Below are 16944 nucleotides of genomic sequence, written 5' to 3'. Positions count from 1 at the left end.
ATTTTCATTGCAGCGTATAGAAAAAAAAATCAGTTTTATGATCGGCTTTGATAGTTTGCAGTTTGGTTTATGATAAATGAAAAGAAACAGTGCCATCTGCTGGGCTTCCTCAAAGTATGTTTCTAACAGCGCGTGCCTCCTATTAATTCCAAAAAAAAATAATAATAATAATAAAAATTAAGGGAATAAAAAGTGGCCAACAAAAATGACTAAACTGAAAGAAAAATACATAAAGGACGGAGAGTTTATACCTATATAAACAGAAAGGCAAATTCTGGCTCTATGGCGATTCTGTTAAAAGTCCGACGATAGCATCTCTGCTGACGTGCCGCTACCTTTCGAGCAGATTCAACTATTTTTTTATAGCTGTTCTTAATCCGCAAGTACTGCAATGTCCAAACTATATATATATATATATATATATATATATATATATATATATATATATATATATATATATATATATATATATATATATATATATATATATATATATATATAGTTTTATATTTTAATCACCTTACGATGGTCTTTACATAACTGATTATGAAAAAAAATAAATGGAGGGGAGCATTCGAAAACTGAAATGGTTACCATTTTTACTTTCAAAATATGCTTGAAGACATTTGTACTTCGAAAAGAAATTCATCATTTGTTTTTAAACTCAAAATTAATCGTGAAAAGAAATAATAATTTGTTTCCGCCCGGTCTCGAACCGGGGACCTTTCGCGTGTTAGGCGAACGTGATAACCACTACACTACGGAAACCTCTCGAAAACAGTACCTGCTGTAAAACCTTTTAACCTTTTCAAGTGATATATTAAAATTATATTTCATTTTAATAATTATTATTTACAAATAAAACGAGGATTGACCTACGTATATGCAATTTCAATTTCTCTACAAAGCAAATCAAATACGGGTTTTGAGGATTTGGTTGAATTCAGAAACAAAACCCCACCGTCGAACGCCATTGCAAACGTAATAAGAGACAGCAAAAAAAATCTGAAAGGAATAATCATGCTGTTTACTGTAATACTAGGAGACGATATTTAATCAGAGCTGTTGGAGAAATACAGAAAGAATTTTAAAAAATACGTTCTCCGCTGAAAAACAGTGGCCTCTGCTGCTTTTATATGAAAACTTCAACACAAAATATTTTAACAACCTAGCGGCGTATTCCTGTGAAGATAATCAGGTAAGAAATAACGATTAACACATTTGATGGCCAAAATATATATCAGGTCAAGTCAGTTTTATTTATAGAGCACATTTAAAACAACAGCTGTTGACCAAATTGCGCTACAATTTCCATAAATGCATACATACATAACACACACACAAACGCACACACATCTATCTATCTATCTTTAAATGTCAAAATATTTAAATAGTTTAAAAACAAGTTTAAAATAATAAAAGGTATGGTCCCAACTAAGCTCAAGTCTAGACCTCGGCGCAACCAGTAACTTCTGGTCAGAGGACCTTAGTGATCATGAGGGAGAAAAAATGTGTAAGACGTCAGTAAGATAAGAGGGGCAAAACCATTTAGTTAATTAAAGACAAAGAATGCAAAGAGAAGTCAAAATGTATTCACACACAGCAAAATCCAAAGTGTTAATTTCACAACTACAGTGTTAATTTTAACTCTTCTTCAGAGTTTATATAGGTCCACACCAAATCGAGTTAAAGTTACACTTTCTGTAGTGTTACATTTTCCACAGTTGTCAGGTGTTGAATTCAACACCGGAAGAGTTAATTTTTTAACGCTAGCAGTGTTTTGAACACACAGTTGATGTAAACTAAATTCCCGAAACAGCTGACAAGTGTGGAGTGTCAAAATGTTAATAGTGAGTGTTAGTACAGTATATCTGGTATTGTATTATTTTAGATGCAATATTAAGTTACTACACCTCATTTTATTTAGAAGCTAATGTCACATTAATAAAAGTTTCATGATTACACATTATACACCAGATTAAAAAAATCAGGAATTAAGACTTTGCAAAATGTTTGTTTTATTAAACAAAACTGTTTACAAAATATTTCAAAACCAATAAAACAAACAAAAAAAAAATCAGGTTTCCCAACCAAGAGCATTTTAATAAATAAAAAAGCCCAGTCTCAATGGCAATTTATAGAGGATACAAGGGTTAATTTACATATTTGTATATTTACATATAGGTTATGGCTGCTATTAATTCTTTTGTGGAAACACTGCTCTGTAACACTGAGCTCATCAACATGCATGGCAATTGTGTAAAAAATAAATAAGTGCTAGTGGTGATCATTTAAAAAGGATAGCATTAAATAAAAGGCTCTAGATATTTGCCAGAGATTCTTCATAGGAGATGTTAAAAACGTCATGAACTTTGAAAGTTTATCAATGGCACTCAGGGAGGTGGTTCCTGCACAAGGGATGAGCTGCTTGTCCACAACCACATAAAAATTGTTGATCCTCTTCTTGGTTTGTCCTACTGCAAGTAGGTATGGTTGGTGACCTTCTCTCCTGCTGAAATGTTCTTAAATGCTGGTACAGGACTATAAAGAAGGACACATGATGCAATTAATAAATACACAGCAATTTCAAAACAGAACAGATTAGTTTAATACATTAAACACTTCAAACAATGAATAACATTCTATCAGGTTGAAAATATGAAAAGTGCTACAACTAAAAGTTAACACAGTAAGTATGAATTACAAGTGTTTGTAATTCATGTCATGTTCAAAGGGAAGAAGATAATATACTAGAAAGCAGAGACAAATACAGACCACTGCGATATGGCTAAAATTGATATTAAATTTACATGTCACCAATAAGACTAAAAAATTAAACATTACATATTGGTCTTGGGTGAAAAGCAAGAGAACAACTTCCTTCAGTACCAAGCAACCAAAAAAAATCTATGACTGTACAACACATTGCAAAGACGTTGATCTTGCATTAGTAAATTTACCTTATGTAAATGTACAAGCCTGTCAACAGCATCAGTTCGACTGATTGTAGCCTCGTTCCTTCCTGCAGAAGGTGGTAACAAATAGAACAGCAGCAAGAAAGAGGAAATGTCACTGTTACAGTCTGATGGAAAATGAGAAGGGGTCAATGCTCAGAAATATTAATTAGTATGTAGAACAGAGAGCCTCGTCTGTCATTTAAAATTTCAAAGTACTACTTACCATTTTCAGACTATTATTTCTCTGTTGCATTGATATAACTTTGAACTTCTGCTGTCAAAGTGAGAGACTTTGCTTCTTTGATGACTTTCTGCTTAAATGCTGTCTCCTACTGCTCAAGCAATCTTGCAGATGTTTCAGTATTGAACAGCACAATAAAGTCTTGAATCACCTAATGAAATTGCATACAGAAAAATAACACAACGTCATCATGTCTCAATAACACTTAATTCCTTAAACTACAAATAAATAGAAGAGAATGTTTGTACCTGCGGTGAGTTGGCACCTTGCCCAGGATTGGTTCCTGCCTTGTGCCCTGTGTTGGCTGGGATTGGCTCCAGCAGACCCCCGTGACCCTGTATTCGGATTCAGCGGGTTAGAAAATGGATGGATGGATGAATGTTTGTACTTACCAAACCTCCCAACTTCTCAGGCATTACTCGATTTTGAGCTTGCAGAGAGGTCCGGCTGTGTTCTCCCAAACCTTTATCACTGGAGTTTGAAAGCGCATCAGTGCATATACCTGGTGTTAAGGTAGCAGGGGGTGAAAATTGTTTTTTCAAAACGAGAAGATCAATATTGATTAATTTTCAAATATTTTATGAAGACATTTGAATATTTCTGAACGAAATTATACACCATCAGAAACATCCAGGTCGGCAAAAAGTCCTTGTGGAGGACATCTTACTGGGAAGCATATCTGTGGGTTGCTCTGAGTCAACTCTTGAAAAATATCTTCCTCCCCATTAGTATCTGTCTTATCAAAGGAGGAATTTGATAATAAATGTCAATAAAATGAATTTTTCAAATTAGAAGAAACATTAGCTAATGCTTAATTAAATTCAAACTTACCTTCAGTTAGAAACTTTTCACATTTTAATCCAGCTAGCAATTTAATGTATTTTTTCCATGTGTGTAGTACAGACCCGTGGCTTTGAAATGAGGCTGTTTGTGTTGGTATGTGGTGTAGTTCGTCTGCATGATGCAGTGAAATGTATTTTAAAACATTTTTTGAATATTTTTCGTTTTGAGTTTAAGAAGTATCTGGACTGAAATATCCCTACATAATCTACTAAATCATTAATTTGCTAAAATAACAAGTAGTCTATTTCCATTTATCAAGGGGTTTAATGGAGTAATATTAGCATGAAACTCTTAACATTATAAATCTCACTTACTGTATAAGCGTAAAATGGCAATATACTTGCTATTGTAAAAATGTACTGATTGAAATTCAATTGTTTTTTCAGTAGTTAATTTGTTAAAAATAAGTATCATACTCACCTTAATTTATCTATCATCTGGCAGAGCAATCAGTAACGGCCGCCATTAAAGAAAAAGGAAGTGCCGTTCCAGCTAGCGCCGGAAATCAAATCCACTCTTTGCTGGTGTAATGTACACCTACTCCCCAAAATAACACTCAATCTAAACACTCTGTAACACTCTAAGTGTTGATTTCCTCAAATCAACACCAGAATTAACACTTGTTAACTCAGAAAAAGTTAACACTGAAAAAACAACACTAAACTACACTGAAGATTTTGCTGTGCATCTTGCCTGAAAAAGGGGCCTGAGTTGCCTCGAAAGCTTGTATATTGTACTCTTTTTAGTTAGTCAATAAAAGGTATCATTTTACTTGATTTCTCATTGTATCCCTAATGGCTAACAAAGTAAAACACCCTACTACTACAGAAAAACAAAGAATAAAATTTTAAACTCAATCCTGTAGTGAACTGGAAGCCGGTGAAGAGACGCTGAAATTGGTGTGAAATAAGGATGCCTTTGTGTGCCTGTGAGTAGCCATGTCACAGCATTCTCCAGTGTATAGTCAGTTGCCATAGTCAATGTGAGAAGAGAAAAATTCATGAATTAGTTTTTAAAATAATTTGAGAAAAACTTTAGCCAATACTGTGAGCTAACAAATAGAGGTTTTAAGAATGGAATTCATTTGTTGGTCGAATTTGAGAGCATTATCAAAAAGAGTTTTAGCAAAATGTTTACAACAGGTTGTCAAGGGGAGATATGTATATTATTTTTCTAAATGATTTTAGGCTTCAACATAACGCAGTTTGCAAGGATGCAAAGACAGTGGAAAAATCATGACAGGATCTACATTAATGGTGACTTACTGTATGTGTACAACGTGAGGCCCTGCTCGCAAAGGGGCCTCGGGATGTACAAAAGAAAAAAGAGAGTGTAATAACAGAATAATGTTGACGTTTTCAACACATTATTCCCACTCACAGCAATTCACCATCCAGCATATACCCCTACCTAACTCCGATCTTCACAATTATAATCAAGCCTGAATTAGAAGCTTTTACAATCAAAAGTGTGCTGGTTGGTTGATATGTGTGGGGCACGATCAGAGGAGGTGTCTAATTGGTCACTTTTGTGACATCATACATTTCATGTCTTACACTGCAACAAGAGAAAAAGTCAAAATTGAATGTCATTCAAAGTGAGAGCCCAGTGATGCAGCAAAAAGAAAAGTAAGGAAAAGATAGAAACAAAAGACTATGTTGTGCTGAAAACTATACATGTCATTTCCAAAAAATGAACCATAATAGTTGATTTTAGCAATTTGCAAATACTGCAGTTGAAACTAATGAGAGTGACCTCAATGACAGTCAGGAGAGGACTAATATTGCTGCTTCTAAAAGCTTTGTCAGCAATATGCAGTCTGATAGCATTAACATAGATGTGAACAACAATATGGTAGACAACGAGGCCACTACAGTAGATAAGATGCTCAAAATAATGACCAGAACCAAATGAAGGATCCCATTTATGGTATTTTATTTTACTTGGTGCATATATTACTATTACTAATATATTATTAGTTACATATCACCTTTTTGTCACAGCTGCATATGTCTTTTAAAAATATTTAATTATTGTCCATTACCTGCGCTATCAGAAGAACTGATTTCTTACAGACGCGATATGGAACTCATCAGTTTCTTATATTCATTGAATCACACAAATTAATAAAAAAGGAGGTAGAATTTTACATGTTTCTCTACTTCATTCCCTTTACCTCATTTATTATTGACATATGTTATGCTTTAATACCCTGGTGGTCTTAATCTAGCCTTGGGAAAAATGCTTAGAGTTACAAAAACAGTATACAGGACATCTCATGATGTGGATTCTGAAATAGCATTTTAAATACAAATGTATTAATAGTTTTGTATCAAAGTGACCAATTTAAACTTGTCAAAGTAAAGTATAGTTTCAGGGAATGTAAATAAGCACATATTTATAAATTCATTAAACCATTACTGACCAGTTTAAATGCATTGTAGAATAAAACAAAAGAATTTAAAAATTATCCTTAAACATTTAGTACTTCTGTGGTGGACTGGCACCCAGCCCGGGGTTTGTTCCTGCCTTGCGCCCTGTGCTGTCTGGGATTGGCTCCAGCAGACCCCCCGTGACCCTATGTTAGGATATAGCGGGTTGGACAATGACAGACTGACTGACATTTAGTACCCTGTGAGTGATTTATTTTCATTACATATCATACAATGGCATCATGATCAGCATTATCTAATTAAATAATGAAGTTGTGCTCAATTTTCCCCTTAGACATTTTTCAAGTGTCTGTGTGGCTTTTCTCAGGATGCATAGCTTTCACCCATTTTGTACGCCTTTTGTCTATAGTACAATTCCGGGCTATCCCAATCCAGACTTCGTTATTGCTTTATACCAGATGAAGATGAGATACGTTTCTGTCTCTCAGCAACTCTGTCATGAAAAACTGGTTACTGGGAATTTACAAATAGATTCTATTGTAATTACTTATTCCTTTTTCCCTGTTCAGTACACCACAGTACTGATAATTCATTGGCTTCACTTGTACTGGGAATCTATTAAATAGCTATTCATGCTAATGCAAAACAGAATCCATACAAATATACAACAGAATGCAATTCAATCAGAAAAATGAGAATAACATAGCTAGTACAATAGTATATTTTGAAAATGTAAAGGCTATCCAAAAAACAAAGCGTATAACCTCAGCCTGATGAAGGGAGCTTAACTTACATATTTCAAGGCAGAGAAACTCTTATCTGTGTCTCCTACACATGGCAATCACCTATTTCAGACATCTTTAACCTGTGCTTTATTCACTGTATGGAAGGTGCTTAGGACTGTGATATTTAGACATGTCAATATTGATACTGTATTGGCATTTACACATTAGAAATTTTGTTAAAAGTGACCTCGCTGCTTCCCTCAAGAATCATCCTTATCTGTTCCTGAGGCAAAACCGACTAGTGTGAATGTAAATTCAGACATTTCCAAAATATTTCAAAAAATTTCAAGTAACTTTATGCTTAACGATCTTAGGAAATTATGGAAAGGGACTCTATCAGTTAAAATTTCTGAAAAAAAATTAAATTGACTCAATCATAAAATAATTCTAGTTCAGTATGTGCCAAAAATGTGATAATTCAACTAAAAATTGTTCATTGATCACATACAGCTAGTGAGGAATTGTCAAAAATGTACTCAGGGTAAGATTTAATCTGTGGGCAATGTCCTCAAGTACCTGTATCACTAGGTCACATTTTGTAGGAATATCCTATTCTTAAACCAATTTGGGTAAATATTTTTGTATATCTTTTGGGTGGCTTTGGTTTTAATATCACTACTAATGCTTTAACAACAATATTTGGAGTAAGTTCAGGTTGGATAAAGTGTGCTATGAAAACTACTTGCACTACAACTTATTTTGCTCATCTGGGAGGATCCTTATCCAATCTTAATAACTCAGAGGGAAAGATACATTCTGTGTTATCTCAATCTGGAAATAATCTACTTCTCTTCATTAGGAATTGTTTAGAACTTTTTTTTCAGACAAGAACTTATTAGTTTAATAAAAAAGTAAATAAAATAAAAGCAGAGATGTCCAATTCTGATCCTTGAGGATCTGCAGTAGCTGCAGACTTTCCTTCCAAACATTTTCTTAACCAGTGACCAATTTCTGCTGTTAATTGGCTTAATTTCTTTTGGCTTTTTTTAATTGGCTTTTTGGATTAATTACATTTTAACTCCCTTGTTTTTTAAGATTCAGTCCTCTTTATTGCTTCTTTTTTTTCCTTAAATGGTAGCCAAATAACAATGAGATGTGAATTAAGACAACAGATGACCAACTAGGTTGGTGCCCCAAATGCCAACCAATTCCACTCCAACTAATTTCTTAATCAGAAGTCAATTGTTGTTGTTAACTAAACCCAATATTTAATTTCATGGCTTGTTGAGGCTATCATTCTGCCACACTAAACATTTTGAAAAACTGTTTATTTTCTTTTTTCGGATAAAATGTTTTGTGGACCTGTACAGAACAACATAAATTACTGAGACCTTCACCTTTCTTTATTTTCAAATATTGTGTGATGGACACAGGTTAGTTGGTCATGTGTTTGCTCATTTTGGTATTTCTTTATTGTTTGGCTACTAATCAAGGATAAAAGAAATAATTAAAGGCTTGGGGTCTTAAATAGCAAGTCAATTACATTTAAGACAAAAAAAAAAAAACAAAAAAAAAACAAACAAAAGCTGGTCACTAATTAAGAAAAGAAATAGAAGGAAAATCTGCTCACACTGTAGCCCTTCAGGATTGAAGTTGGACACACCTCAGCCTGTTCTAAAGTAAGGATGATAAGCCTAGGTTCAATCTTTATATTTTACTTGCTATTTTAACCTATGACAGTTACCCTTATATTTGGGGCTCACTTTTCAAATATTTAATTTCTAATGTGAAAATAATAAACAGAAATATTGCTAGAGGATGTACACACAGTATATTTTTGTAATACAGTAAGACTCAAGCTTCTTGACCATAGTGCTTACTTATTTTCTTACCTAGAAGTCAATATAGCTGCCATTAACTAAATATATTTCCTAAATGTGCAATCACACATTTATTTTAAATATATATATATATATATATATATATATATATTTCATAATTAGAAATACGAAAAGCCACCTATCCATTTTCTGAACCTGTTTTTTACTGGTGAACGATCAAGGCTATCTGGAGGAAAACCCGTCAAAAGAAAATAAAAATTTATGAACCCTATTTTTTACAGAAAAGAAATAAATAAAAAAAAGCTCTCCAAACAGAACAAAAAAAAAAAAAACAAAAAAACAGTGTGAACATTCATATTAAAGTCGAATAGAAAAATGAAATGCTCGACACAGAAATCTCTTAGCTATAACCTGGTATCAAGCCGTCCTCAACAAGTGTAGTTTTCGTACCCTTAACCTGTTAAATGCTTACGACACTTAATTTGAAGCCTGGAAGACATAGTCTCTAAAGCTGGAGTTAAATAAAACCGAGATTTTGGGGCGTCTTACTATCAAATTGTCCCAATGTCTCATTACTGCGTAACACATCAACTGCTCCAATTAAAACGGGCTAATGATACGAATGTGTATTTTAATATATATGTCAGGACCACAACTGAAATATAACGGTTGGTATCAGGTTTTTATTTCTTCGTCTTTTCAATTTAAATAAAGCCTTCATCCATTTTATTCAGAGAACCACTTACTTAGGTTGCAGGATACGCACATTTACCTTATTTGAGCTACAAAATGATCGACAACGAAGACAAACCAATAAGAAAACAGGGGCGTGTTCACGTATGACGTCATTACCCATTTAAAAACAGCACGCCGCGTCTTGTACCTCACAGTGGAATTGAGGAGATTGGTGTGTTTTTAACCCTAATTTGTCAGTTGTATTGATTTCCCCACCACGGTTTTTGCTGTTTCTCTCTCGGGGCTAGCTTTCAGTAAATAAGGGGAGACGGGCGTATGACCACTACCGTAAAAAAGGCTAGCAGACCAGCTTTCTCTTTTCCGCTGCCTGCCGATTCACTTCTTCCCGTTTGTTATGTTGAAAACGGGTAAGCTCGGGGTGCTTGTCTTTCAGGGCCGCGGTCAGCAGCAGCTTTTGTAGTTGCAGTGCTGCCGTGAAGATTTCGCGTCTGTGCCTGGACAAGTACCCGCGAGGTGAGTTTTGCAGGGAGAGCAAAATTGAGCACGGCCTACTGTTATGGTTCTGCATCCCTACCTCATGGGAAGCGCAGCACCGGGCGGCTCGGACAATTAATTAGCAAATAACGTTTGTTACTCTTACGCTGTGTTTTTAACTTCACGTTTACTTCACAGAGTCGACGTATTTGCACATTTTTTAGGATAATATAAATGTGAGTATTGGACGTCTTTTTTTTATTCCGTTTACCATATTTGTGTACCGTAGCTTTGGTGGCCATGGGCGTGTTTAGGCATGTCCGCCGCTCTGGTCTATTTACATAGAGGTAGGTGTTTTATTAACACTTGCGTTAGGGAACAGCCCTGACCTTGAAAGGTGACGATGGTATTGTGGTTCATTATACTTGCTTGTGGAAAAGGGCCACAAACAATTTTTGGCTTTCGGACTCTGCGAAAACTGACGTCTTTGGCTTGTAAAATGCTATTTCTCAAAATCATGGCCCAAGAAGTATGTCGTATCTACTTTCTAAGTACAATTTTTTTTTTTTAAATATCGAGGCCGGATTCAGTGCGAAGAGGAGAGTTAATGAAAAATACCAGCAAGACCTGTGTCGGGGGTGAAGAGAAAAACGCCCAAGACAGTTGTACAAGCACTGCCCAAAGTTGAGGGGATTTTTGGAGGCGATTAGGAAAGGCCTACCATAACTCATGAGTTTGCATGTATGTAGATAATTTTACGAGACTGACCCCTTATGTATATTAAAGTAATTGCCGAATTTAGGGTGGACCTAGGATTATTTATTTCTCTTGGTTTTATGGGGTTTGTGGTTAGATGACTGCAGTTTTTCCCTCCATCCAATTAACTTATGGTGCATCATTCTTTTAATTGATGTGCTTGTTAATCTGCCGTTTTATTGTAAAGATTGAGCATTTCATTTTTACAAACTTTGGCGCCTTAGTTCACCTATCTCTAGAAAAGGGTAAGTTTAAAGGAAAAGACGTGAGCCTTTCAAATTGACACTTTTCAGAATTTCTTGAAAGTGAATTAAAGGGACACTTGTTTTATGTTCTTGTTTAGTATATAGATTGGGTAATTGGTAGTAATGATGGGGGAATGAAGTTTTGATTTCTATTTCTGCAGAAAGATTTGAAGCCCCAATATGAACAGTGAAATCTGTTTGAGATCAAGGCAAGCTCTCAAGAGGGCATGCAAAGCAGCACTCAACTGGTTCAGGCTCATGTCGCTAGTAAGATGTCAAAGTCTGTTCATCTTATTCTGCCAAGTTCCCTTGTCCATTTATACTATAACTTTTGAATGCCATTTTCTGCTGTTAGTTGCCATCTGTCACCAATGATCTCCCAATCTCTCTCCTCATAATCCAACATTGTTGAATGAAACTGATGCATTTTCTATAGGCTATCTGTTGCCACCAAAGAGGTCAAACCAATAAAGCATGATTCACAGCACTGGTGACGTTCAACACTTTATAAACGTCATGGGTCATATGACAGCAGTGTTTTGACACAAGCTCTGACACGGTAATTTGACTCGCTATGCTTCAGTTTGACTAACACAAGCTTTGGTGCTTCTGTATAATTTTCCCAAGTAATTGGTTGGAAATAAAGTTGTATACACAGGGTCTAACTGCATATGGAGGTTTAATCCAAGGTTCAGTGTTACTGTACTCCTGTAAATATTTAATACATGAATTAAATGTATAACTAATGTTAATTACAGTTTTGTGGTTTTTTTTTTTTCTTTTTTACAGCATTTGATAGATCTTTCGGCTGCACCTATTAGGGGTTGCCACAATTTTTCCCCATATTTTATCGTCTGCATCTTGCTCTGTTATAATCTGCACCTTCATGTCCTTTCTCACCACATCCATAAACCTTCTCGGTGAGAGTGGCACTTTTGTTAACCATAAAGTTACATTTCCTTAATGTACAAATCATCTGTGGTAGCGAGATGACTAACAAACATCCTGGCTTGGGTCAACCTGTGATTAGTTTACTTTGAGGCAAAGTAGCATTAGTCAGATGGTTTGCAAATAGTCCTGTAGTTGATGGAAGGTTTGTTGGTAAGGTAACTCTGGTGAACTCTGTTTCACGTGGCATATAGCATTCATTATAACAGCAGACGTCATTCGATCAGTTTCCCAACCTTGGTCCTGTGGCCCCCCTGTGACTGCAGGTTTTTATTCAAACCAGATTCCTAATCAGTGATAGTACTGATCTAATTTAATTAGCTGGTATTTTTCTTCTATATTAGAAAAGCACAGCAGCATGATTTTTACAAGACATTTAGAAATTTCTGGTTTTGCTATAGATTTAAATGCTTAACTCTTGTTGATTTCATTACATTTTGTCCTTTTGTGCAGTTTTTCGCCTTCGTTGTAGCTTATTAATGACAATTAAAAATGAGCAGAGCAGACACGCTGGCAAACAATTTTGAATAATCAAAGGCTGCAAGTACTTTAGCATCAGACCCACAAATTAGTAAGTAATGGATTAAACAATTGCAACACCTAGAAAAGTAGAATGAAAATCAAGATGAAAATATTGTTTAAAAAAAGAAGGAAATGCATTCATTATATATATTTACCAAACTTTAGTTTTCTAATTTCTATATTGTTCCTAAAATGCAGAACTTGGGGAAATAACACATCACTTAATTAGCCCAGGAGTCCAATTAAAAACAAGCTGGTTGGAACAAAAAAAACTGCAGCCACGGGGGAGGGGCACAGGACCGAGGCTGGGAAACACTGCACTAGATGTACCGGATGCTATAGGCTACCTGCTCAGACACTGGCACCTCACGCTTTTCCCTGACCAAGACTGCACAGGAGAGGCAGTGCAGAACACACCATAGAACTTCTAAAATGAAATTGTTGGTGGCAGGCTGTGCAAGCAAAGTTTTATAAATAAGACCTGAGGTGACAGAATTTCAATGCAATTGCAGTTTTTAGAACAGCAGTGTCAAGTTCAGTTCATGAAAGGCTGCAGGTTTTCATTCAAGCCGCTTTCTTAAACTAGTAAATTACTGCTGCTAATGAAGCATCCTTTGTTTGCCTTAATTGTTATTGACTTGGTTAAAAGATTTACATCACTTGGTCGTTTCTGTTCACTTTACTAACAGACAAACAATACTAAAATGAAAAGCAAGCCAACAGATAATCAGCCAACCTTGGGATTTCAAATACAGTTTCTGAATGTCCACTATTTTACTGCAATCAATTACTTGAATAAATGTCATTGCTTGCAGTTAATATAACAAATTTTTATTATAAGGCTTGATAGTGCTTTCATTCTGCCACTCCAGACAAATTCAAAACTGTTGATTTTCTTTTTTTCTCAAAGCACCATCAATGTAGTTTGTGGTGTAGAACAGATCAATATTGTTCACCTTTCATTCATTTTTTTTTTTAAATGTTTTATTGAAACAATGCTGGATGGCAGCACAGGTGCAAACTGGATTAAGAAAGATTTCATGTCTCACATTGCATTTCATTATTGTTTGGAAGATGGAAACAGGGTGTGAATATTGAAGGACAAGTCTCTCAGAATTATCAAAAAAGATGTAGATTCTATCAGCAGAAATAATTGTTTTTTGGAAAGTGGTTGAAATGAAAACATTAATTCACTGCAACATTCCAGTATCTAAGTTGGTACCTTTTTTGACACTTTTTGTTACAGAAGTAAAATTGAAACAGTCCACTCTGTAGTCCATTTTATGAAAGTTGATAATCCAGTGGTGCTTTGATATAAAACGATGAAAATGTAAGGATTTCCAAATAGTTAAACTTGAGGGACTGATTTGAGATTTGATCATTATGTACAATAAGTTCATATCAAAACAAGTTTCATTGAAAAGACTATAAACCAGCATTTTTCAACCTTTAAGTATTTACAACCTGTGTTTTCATAACAGTTTTAATCGCGTCCACCCTAAGGTTTTTTTAAAGAGCCCACCAATACCAATTTGTTTTTTAATTAATGATATATCATAGATGCATATTTTATTATACCTACTTTTATCGACATTTATCTATATTTTTCTAGTATCAGAATGTAGTTTAAGTTAATTTGTTTTGGTTTCAATAGATGTATTTTTCATATTTTTGATTCTTTTTTCAAATCTTCACGCCCCCTTTTTTGTTACTTCGTGCCTCACAGTTTGAGAACAATTGGTATAAACAGTACCTTCTGGCAAATTATTACCACTGAACACTAGAGTCAGGGACAGCTTTTATGCACAGGTGATAAGACTAATTGTCTGCATTTCTCTGACAAATGAAGGGGAATTTTTTACATACTGCATTTTATCTGATGTTGCTTTTAATATATTGTGTGTTGTTGGTGTTGTACTACTGTCAACTGCAAGTAATTTAATGTGATTATGTATTGTGTATTCTACTGTAAAAATTCTGTCTGAACTCAACAAGTGACGAGTTTGGATATTTTATACCTCTTTTAAATCGGTACAAATCTGCTCTGTCTGCAGTACTATATTTAGCATTAAATTTGAATATTCACATATTGAAATATTGGGTGTGCCTATAATATGTTGAACTGGGATCAGCTACTATAGGATATAAACTAATTTCAGTGTGAATAAGTTTCACAGATTCATACAGTATGTGTACACTAGCACAACTACTGCAGTGTTTTGCTGTTCTGATGCTACAAAATGATGCATTCATCCATTTTTGTTTTCTGTGGAATGCCAGAGCTGATGCACTGGTCTCAAGAATAGAACCAGTTGTAGAAATGGAGAAAGTCATCCAAGGCCAAGCTCATTCATAACACTCCAGTTAGAAGCTGCCTGTTAGCCTAACACACATATCTTTGGAATTCGGGAGAAAAACTGGAGTGCCCAGAACTGCATACAGCATTGTGATTTGAAGTTGTAGAATTAGCTTCTGTGCTAGTGTATTTCACAAACCTGAATTTGTTTTATTGTTTGTGTTCATTATTTTAGTGCGTCATAGTCATTTTTGTTATTGTGTTCATAAGAATTACATGCAAACGTTTTAAAGTCACTTCAGGTTTTTTTTTAGCACCTCCTGACTTACCAGTGGGCGGAAAACTCCATATATGACATGTTTGTAGTTGTCTGGATGTCTGTGATATGCCAAGTTCCAGTGGCAGTAGATCGGGGTGGGCAGATTCAGGACTGAATTTACCCACCCCTGCTGTAGATAATGCAAATAAAAAGGCAGCCGCTTGGCTTGGCACAGACATTTGGAAAAAAATGTTAAAGAAAACAAAGTTTTCATTTACGTGTTTTAGCGCCCCTAGATTAACACGACAGCGGCACAAAGAATTACCGTGGATTTGAGCCCCGGGGTGCTCGAAGAGCTTCCCGGAGGCTTACAGGTGCTCTGAGAGTAAACCGTTGGGCGCGGACGTGCCGAGGCAAGCGACTGAGGCCGGTTTTCGAGCGCGCTCACATTTTCTAACAGCAGAATATGGAGACGTGCTTCCATAACCGCTGGAGGAGAGGGGGCGAAAGTGCAATATTTAAAGTCGGAGAAGCAGGTCAGAATGATACAAAGGTATTTTTTAAAGTAGCCGGCAAAGGTAGCCTAATCCACACGTGTTGCAAAGCATATAATTCAAAGAGGAAGAAAGTTAAACAGTACTCGCTTAACAAAGGCTAAACGGATAGTCCGCAAGACAGCAGGGTACGCGCGCGCTATATTGTAGGAACATTTAAATAGGATGGACTGCACCTGAGGAGCTGTAGACAATGGTACACGTCTCGACCTGACTTTATTGCAGGTCCGCGGGAAACGAAAAGGCGGAACTGGATGGTCAAAAGGGCTTGCGATATAAAATCAGGGTCCAAACTCCAGAGGTCGCCTTTTGACCAGGTCTTCAAGCTTTAATGTAGTAGATCTGTGCTACTGATTTAACTGAGTGGTCTGGTGGAGTGTCATTGTATGGTACTTTGAGGATTCTGAGTGGTACCCCAAGAATATCCTATTAAGACACTAGTAAGCTACATCTGTCTTGCCTCATCTGATACATTTCTGCTCTCTGTCATTATTTCAAAGGCACTTCATATTACTGTATTTTCCCATTTTGCTTCCCAAGTTGCCCATATATACACAAGTCTAGGTTTTTACTTTCTTACTTTGAGTAAGATTATGTTTGTTATGAGGCTAGCACTAGCTAGTTTAGAAAATAGTCACATTATGGAAAAAAGATGCACACATTTTACCAAATGGCACAGATAAAAATTGTCCATTAATCCATCTGTTTTCAAATCCTTTTAATTATGATCATGAAAGCAAAGGGCCTAAGGCTGCCCCAACAATATTTGGCTCAAAATTGGATGCAGCTCTGAACAGGGTGCAAGTCCATTACAAGGCACATTTAAGCACTTGTCCACATTCCACCATGCAAATAATTTAGAATTGCCATTTAACATAAGATGTCTCTGGAATGTACAAACCCCATGCAGACAGTATACAGGTGCCGGTCATAAAATTAGAATATGACAAAGTTGATTCATTTCAGTAATTCCATTCAAAAATTGAAACTTGTATATTAGATTCATTCATTACACACAGAGTGATGTATTTCAAATGTTTATTTCTTTTAATTTTGATGATTATAACTGACAACTAATGAAAGTCCCAAAGTCTTAGAAAATTAGAATATCAATCAAGACCAATGCAAGAAAAGGATTTTTAGAGATGTTGGCCAGCTGAAAGGTATGAACATGAAAAGTATGAGCATGTACAG

General features: G+C 35.5%; 1 long non-coding RNA gene and 1 other non-coding gene across 2 annotated transcripts; both read right to left on the bottom strand.

Annotated features, from left to right (window-relative positions):
- Positions 1-695: 695 nt before the first annotated feature.
- On the bottom strand, positions 696-768 carry trnav-aac. The gene has a single exon. It is a non-coding gene; the product is annotated as a tRNA-Val (tRNA).
- A 1438-nt stretch (positions 769-2206) lies between these two features.
- Positions 2207-3307, bottom strand: LOC120533038. Its single transcript, XR_005634425.1, has 3 exons — positions 3181-3307; positions 2961-3022; positions 2207-2541 (listed from the first exon to the last, which is right to left on the bottom strand). It is a non-coding gene; the product is annotated as an uncharacterized LOC120533038 (long non-coding RNA).
- Between the last annotated feature and the right edge of the window lie 13637 nt (positions 3308-16944).

This window comes from Polypterus senegalus, chromosome 1 (assembly GCF_016835505.1).
Source record: "Polypterus senegalus isolate Bchr_013 chromosome 1, ASM1683550v1, whole genome shotgun sequence".
Lineage (NCBI taxonomy): Eukaryota > Metazoa > Chordata > Cladistia > Polypteriformes > Polypteridae > Polypterus > Polypterus senegalus.
Note: the sequence above shows the minus strand (reverse complement) of the source record. Positions and strands in the feature narration are given on the sequence as shown.